The 6520-nt window shown below is 46.2% G+C and overlaps 1 protein-coding gene across 1 annotated transcript in view; it reads right to left on the reverse strand.

The window, feature by feature from the left end:
- The window catches only part of LOC131668836 (uncharacterized), a 49601-nt gene extending 44292 nt beyond the window's left edge, over window positions 1-5309 (reverse strand). The window contains exons 1-2 of the mRNA XM_058943293.1: window positions 5233-5309; window positions 3580-3795 (exon numbers count right to left, since the gene is read on the reverse strand). The gene's annotated coding sequence lies outside the window, so the exon portion shown is untranslated. The remainder of the gene's footprint in view (window positions 1-3579; window positions 3796-5232) is intronic.
- Window positions 5310-6520: the final 1211 nt, after the last annotated feature.

The raw sequence follows: 6520 nt of genomic DNA on the forward strand, positions 1-6520 counted from the left end.
AGCGGCGAATCAATTACACGTAGGTGTGTCGAAGAGTCGGAGTACGCGAAGAGCCGAGCGCTGGAATTTCATTACATTTCGTCTATCCTTGGCTCGTTCTTGTCTTCTTTTTTTGCATTGCTACGCGGTCACGCCGTTCGTCCTTGCGGTTCTTTTCATCAAGCCTTGATTTGATGAAATTTCCGCGCTGCTATTCAATGCCAATGCTGGTTGTGTATTTTTTCCCGCGACTGATAATCGTTCGTTTAACAAGAGGACACGCGAGACTTAATGGTTTGCTGGTAAATCAACGCTCAGGAATTCATCAAAATGATAATTCATGCAAATGCGTAGCCTTCGGACGTGGTGAGGCCTTGCGGACTTACGCGCCTCGAACCAGCCGAATTGTGTACATCTCTCGGGCGCCCGTGGGCAAACAATTTTCCGGATAATTATCATTTGGCGTAGCGGAACACGAATTTTCAGCGATCAATTGAATTTTTAAATGCGCGTACGACTCCGGTCGTACCGCGGAGCAAAGTTCGTGAGCGATAATTTGGCGCAAGCCAGTCTTTGCGTACGTGCTCGAGCCACCGCCAACCGAACGGGCTTACGGTAGCGAAACTCTGCCGTTTGAAGCAGCTCCGGGGTCGCTGCGCGGCTATAAAATTTTGAAATTGAATCCATTCGAACGGTCATCGATTTGCGGTGACAGAGCCGTAGACACGCGCGCGCACATGCGTACGCAGTCGACGTCGTGGCGATGCTGCGATCGATCGCGCGGTGGCCGATGATTTTGACGCGTTTGCGTTCCCTCTCATTGGATCGCATGCGCGTTTCGCCGGAGGAACGATTGCCGCTCAAAGTTTACGCTCGAAACCCATGCGTCTGGATTAATTAACGCGCTGGGCATAATTTCCCATTCAATTATCCGCTAATGACTTCACGCTAGTTTCCATGCTCATGTCATCGCTCGTACGATTTGTCTAGGAGCTGCGCTATGGGCCGCCAACGACCTACCATAGACAATGCCGCGCCACTCGTCGAACTGAATGGCGAGCCCATTACATACTTGCAATTTCGATAGACCCGACGAGGCTATACGTGGGTATTTGTTCTCTCTTTTTTGTCATCTCTTTGTGTTCTCGCGCAACGCCTACGCGCCCGCGTCCCATCCTATTCCACGCAATATTGGCTCGTCCAAATATCGTTGCGAATATTCAGAAGACTCTAACGGTTTTGTTTACGAGGCAAGATACGCGTAACTAAAACTTTTTATCTGACATGACCTAGTCACTGTCTGTGACTTTGCTCGACATTCCTTAGCCGTTGGAATTCGAGTGGGACTAGTAAAGAGTGTAATCGTCGATGAGTATTTTAGCAGCGCGTGTAGAATGAAACCTCTAGCTGTGATAGTGGCTGCTACCTCGGCGAGCTTACGCGTAACGATACCACTCCTGCGTGGATTCCGTTTATTTGCGATAAAAAACGAACGGCATGCTGTCGACGAGCTAGAAATAAGCGGCAACCAGAAAGCTACGCGTGGACAACGGGAAAAAGAAAGATGCCGCGAACGTTATCAAGTTCGAGCGTTCGTATATTTGCGGACTTTTAAACCCCGACGCACAACAACCAGTCGACCGCTCGCGGCCGCGAGCTTTTTCTCTGCCTCTCCCCCCTCCCGATCTAATCTTCGATCCGTCCGCCTCTCTCGGCTCGATACGCGCATCCGGATTAAGAAAATCGCTCCTCGAGAGAATCGTTCTGCAAAAATAAACAAAAGCGATTCTCCGGGGAAAAACAAGTTTAGATCTCTCCTGCGTACCTAAGCCATGCTGGAGCGTTCTTCCTTTCTGTCAAAGACTCTATTTAGCTAGATTATAAATCGGCTAACTATGAATATTCCACCAAATCGAAAAGAGAAAGAGCTATGAATATGTACATGCCGTAATTTTTTTTCTGGTCAATATCGTTGATTAGCTTCCAAAATATGCGTAACATAGCGAATGCGTACTTAAGTTCCTTTGCTTTTAGTTATTACAGTGCAGTTCCTTTGCATAGAGGCGAATTTTGTGATTGGCAGCAGCGCTCATTTTACGACTGCCGTTCAATTTACGAAGTTGTTATTGAAACTGACGATGAATCGAATTTATTCCGAGGTCCAATGGAACTTGCGCGAAACCTCTACTACAGGTATCTCTCATTGGCTCTTTCTTCACCGAGCCGGCCTGTTCTGTACCTCCAACGAAATACGTGTATATTGAAAATTTTTTAATGAAAGTTGCGGCTCGGTGAAACAGCCGACGAGCTTGCGCAACGGCAACGCAAAACGACCGAACGAAAAACGACGTGCTTCGTATATTTGGCACCGAGACTCCCCGAAAAAGCACCGCTGCGATTCAATGACTTTCCGCTAGACGGAATCTAATTAGTACTTCTCTGACATGTGCATTAACTTTGTCGACACAACAAAGAACTATACGTCAATGGCATTGAAGCGAATATTTGCCACGAATTCCATGCAAATTTTTAACTCTCCAAATGACGCACACGGCGCACTTCGAGAAGAGAAAGGAAATGTCGGGAATATTTGTTCAACGGCGCAAACTGTTTAGCATAATATCCGGCATACGTATATATAAATTTTGCACAGCAGCGAGGTTAAGGAGTAGCGGCCTCATCGCTCATAAATTAGTACCCTGCGAGCATCAGCTGCTGCAGGGCTTTGCGTGCGAGGTAGGCTATTTATTTTTTACACGTACAAAGATTATCTCTAAACCACAGCTCTCGTTCGTCTATTTTTAACTCCGCGCCGCGCGGCCACTCGATGGCACTAATAAAGTCGTGGCGGTAGGTCATTTTGCTGATATGTACACGCGTCAGAGAGGAAAACAGACTGAGAACAAGGATAAGGGATGCGTTCGCTCTCTCGTATCATTCTCCAAAGTGTTGCAAGGCCGATAATGTAGGCTTGCAGCTTCAGTACACCTCGTTGCGCTTCGCGTCTCTCACGAGCGCCAATTGCATAACTTTGCCCCAGCGCATTCTTCAGAGTTCGATAGACATCATCTTCTATCCCATTGTGTTCGTAAAGACGTGCAAGGCACTTTCCACTTTCAACGGATGCATTTTCTTCAATGGTTATTCAATCAAGTTATTTGTTCAATCAACTGGATGCTTATTTTCAATCGTTTATTTAAGATTCGCAATAAGCACTCGGTCAATGTAGGAAAGCAAGCTTATAACAGAATCATTTTTCATTAAATTACGCGTCCGTACTTTCACCCGATGAATCTTTTCAGTGACTTTCTTTACGAGGCAAAGTTCGGACTTTGTGAAAAATGAGAGAAGAAAAGTGGGTTTGGCCTCACAACGTAAAAACTGCCGCAGTACTTCTATTTTCCCTCAATGAAAGTTTTCTCCGTGAATTTTTAATTTTTACTTTGCGTCATTATCGATATAATGCTGCGAAAGCTTTTTCGCATAACAAAATCGTTTCAACGCAAAATCCACAATAGTTTTTCTTCGGAATAAAAAAAAAACTTTCCTCGACGCAAATGAAAATGAGCGAATAACGGTGAAAATTTTCAATTTGCTCACCTATAAAGGATATTTTCGCCTTCGACTGGAGTTTGATCTGCCTCCGTGGGGATTTACATTTTCTGGCGCCACGTTAATGAGAGTGACAAACTTTTTTCCCTCGCAACTCGTAACTTCGGAACCATACTACTGTCTCGTAGCTCAATTTCACTTGCTCTCTATTTTTCTTAAATTAATTAGTACCTCGCCTTTCCAGGATTAACTTTTCATTACAAACTGTTGCAAGAAAAATGTTTCATTAAATAAAAGCATAAAGTGAACTTCTCAGGAGGAGGGAAAAGTTAAACATGTTAATTAAATTATAAGCTGATGAATATAAAACTGAGCTGGCTAATGTGGCTTTCAATTATCTGCTCGAAAACGCGAGTCGGCTATTTTTATTATCATTCGAGCGTGTAGCGAAATCTTAATGAAATTATTGGAAGTCCGAAGGGAGCTTGGCTGGCGAGCGGGTCAGTATTTCAGATGGATTTACCGAATTGCCGGGCTACTAATCGCTCGCGCATCGATTGGACTTGGAAAGCAATATTTCTTGCGTGGGATTTACGCGATCGGCCCGAGGAGTAGCTTACGTCGGAGCTCTTCATTTACTATCATTTGCGAAGAAATTTGTCCACGGTGGCTTTCCCATCACGATCTCCGCTCGATCCACTTACGAAGCCCACGGCAAGTAATCGTCCAAAGTGCGTAGCGTCGCTCGGGACGTCGTCTAAATTTGAGTGTAACCTTTGCCTCGAGAGGCATCGAAGACGCGTTTTATTTGATCCTCCTCTTCCTTTCTTCTCTTTCCCGAGAGAACGCTGCGGGCATAAAAGCTCGCTGGAAACAATACTAGGCGGTGTTATTAACTCGCGTGCGCGCAAAAAGCTTTGTTCATGGCTTTATTGCGAAGGGCACGTGACGCGCGTGTGTTAGTGTCACGAGATTTGGGCCGAGCATCACTCCCGGCATTTCTGAGTTTGTTCATCTGCCGCCACTCTTCTTCTCTTCTTTCTTCCAGCCACGATTGTACCGCAACTTTACGACCATTTATTTTCAAAGATTTTTATCGTTACCACGTTATACCGTAACTTTTTAGGAGATGCTATTGCTACTATTTTATAATAACTTTACTTTCAGATTGTGTTTTTCTGACTGCAGGTCACGTATCGTTTTTCACATCCTAACGAATGAATTTTCGCGAATATTCGGGCTTGCGTTATCATTCGAATCAGCTAAAAGCTGCACGGAATTGTGTCGCTAATTCAACAAGTGTTCGTACTGTTGCGAGTATTATCAGACAGCCGCCGCAGCCGCACAGAATGAATTACTCCTCGATTCAGCGGACAGAAATGCTATTTTGTTTGACCATCCTCCGACGAACTTCAGCGTTAAAACGAAACTTTGTCGTAGAACGCGAAAAAATTGGCAAAGTTTGTCGACCTAGCCGCAAGTCCAGCCAATTCCACAGTAACAACAAGCGTGCTCTCGATCAATTAGCATATCAAAGCCATATCAGCCAGACTACGGCGCGAAAATCGATCAAAGCGGAAAAGCTCGCGATGCTGTGAGCGCGCCGCGAGCGAAAGCACCTGCAATGAGAGGTACGAAGGGCAAAGTGAGAGAGAACGATGAGGATTACAGAAAAAAGAGGGGGGGGGGGGACAAACGCACCGACACGTGGCGAGAGCGCACCCCTAGCGCACAGTATTCACACACACGGATGTCGCGAGCAAGCAAGCCGGCGGTCGGATCGTAACTGAGAGAGCAGCCGCCACCGCCGTGAGCGGAGTCGAGAGAGCGAGAGAGAGAGAGAGAGAGAGAGAGCTTCGCGCGCGCACGCCGAGAGCGCCACACCGGCCTCTTTATTATACACTCGCAACCTCCAGACTGGACCCTCACGTGGCGGCCTCGTTTCGTTACAATGTGTCTGTGAGCGAGTTGCCGAGCACAATAACTTTACGCGCCGCCCCGGCTTTCTTCTTCCGATGCATTGACGTTCGGCGAGCTGAATGCGACTATGTGTTTAGCTAGCGGTATGTGCGTCGCCGATATGTTATCGGCTATATCCCTTGCGCATTATATTTTATGCCTTCGCCCAACTTTCAACGTTTGAGACTCCCCCCCCCCCCCCTCCCCCGACGCCTATACTATTTTCTTTGCGAGAGAAACAGGCATTTTTCCAGAACCCACATATTTTCCCGTCAGTCGTGAATTTTACTTAATTCGGTGACGTGGCAAATGTAGCACCTTGTTATCAGACGCCTTTGTATTACTGAAATGAAAAAGCTTCTGTAAATATGTAAATCAACAGATTTGAAAATAAGTCAGCTCTGGCGGTGTTCAACATTGAAAGTATAGAATAATCATATATACAAGAAAGTACAGCTGGCACGTCGTATAATATAAGCGTTAACTAGCGTCGCGTATTTCCTCACGTACAAATCCCACAAATAAACGTCGAGCCAACACGACGCCGCAACAGCGAGGCAAGCCCAACGCAAAATTTCGCTCGGTCTTCTAGTTTTTTTCTCGAGAACCGTCAGCGCATAGTCGCACGTACCACGCGAAGGGAGAGCGCGCGACAGAGGGAGGACGTAAGAAGCCAGACATCAAAAGTAATTCGTGCGTAAAGGGTCGTTCGCGCGTGACTGCCGGCAAATAGAAGCACGAGAGAGGGGCGAACGGCGAGAACAAAGGACGATGATGAAGCTGAGGGGCAGCGATCGACAACGCGGACAATGACTGCCGCTGAGATATGCTTTTCCGGCTTTTATTTGTTTGCTACAATGCTTCTTCGCTATTGGCTCATTATTCATACTTTAGCTTAGCTTGTGATATATAGGTATGAGTTGGAATAAATTTTAAATTTACCAAGGAATAAAATCGAAATTAAGCTTCGATGCAATAATCTGAGGCGCGGTCGACAAAACTACTTGAAAGTGACGCTCGGTAAACAGAG

The sequence above is a fragment of the Phymastichus coffea genome, unplaced genomic scaffold (genome assembly GCF_024137745.1).
Source record: "Phymastichus coffea isolate CEN01 unplaced genomic scaffold, Cenicafe_Pcof_1.1 PCOF00084, whole genome shotgun sequence".
Classification (NCBI taxonomy): domain Eukaryota; kingdom Metazoa; phylum Arthropoda; class Insecta; order Hymenoptera; family Eulophidae; genus Phymastichus; species Phymastichus coffea.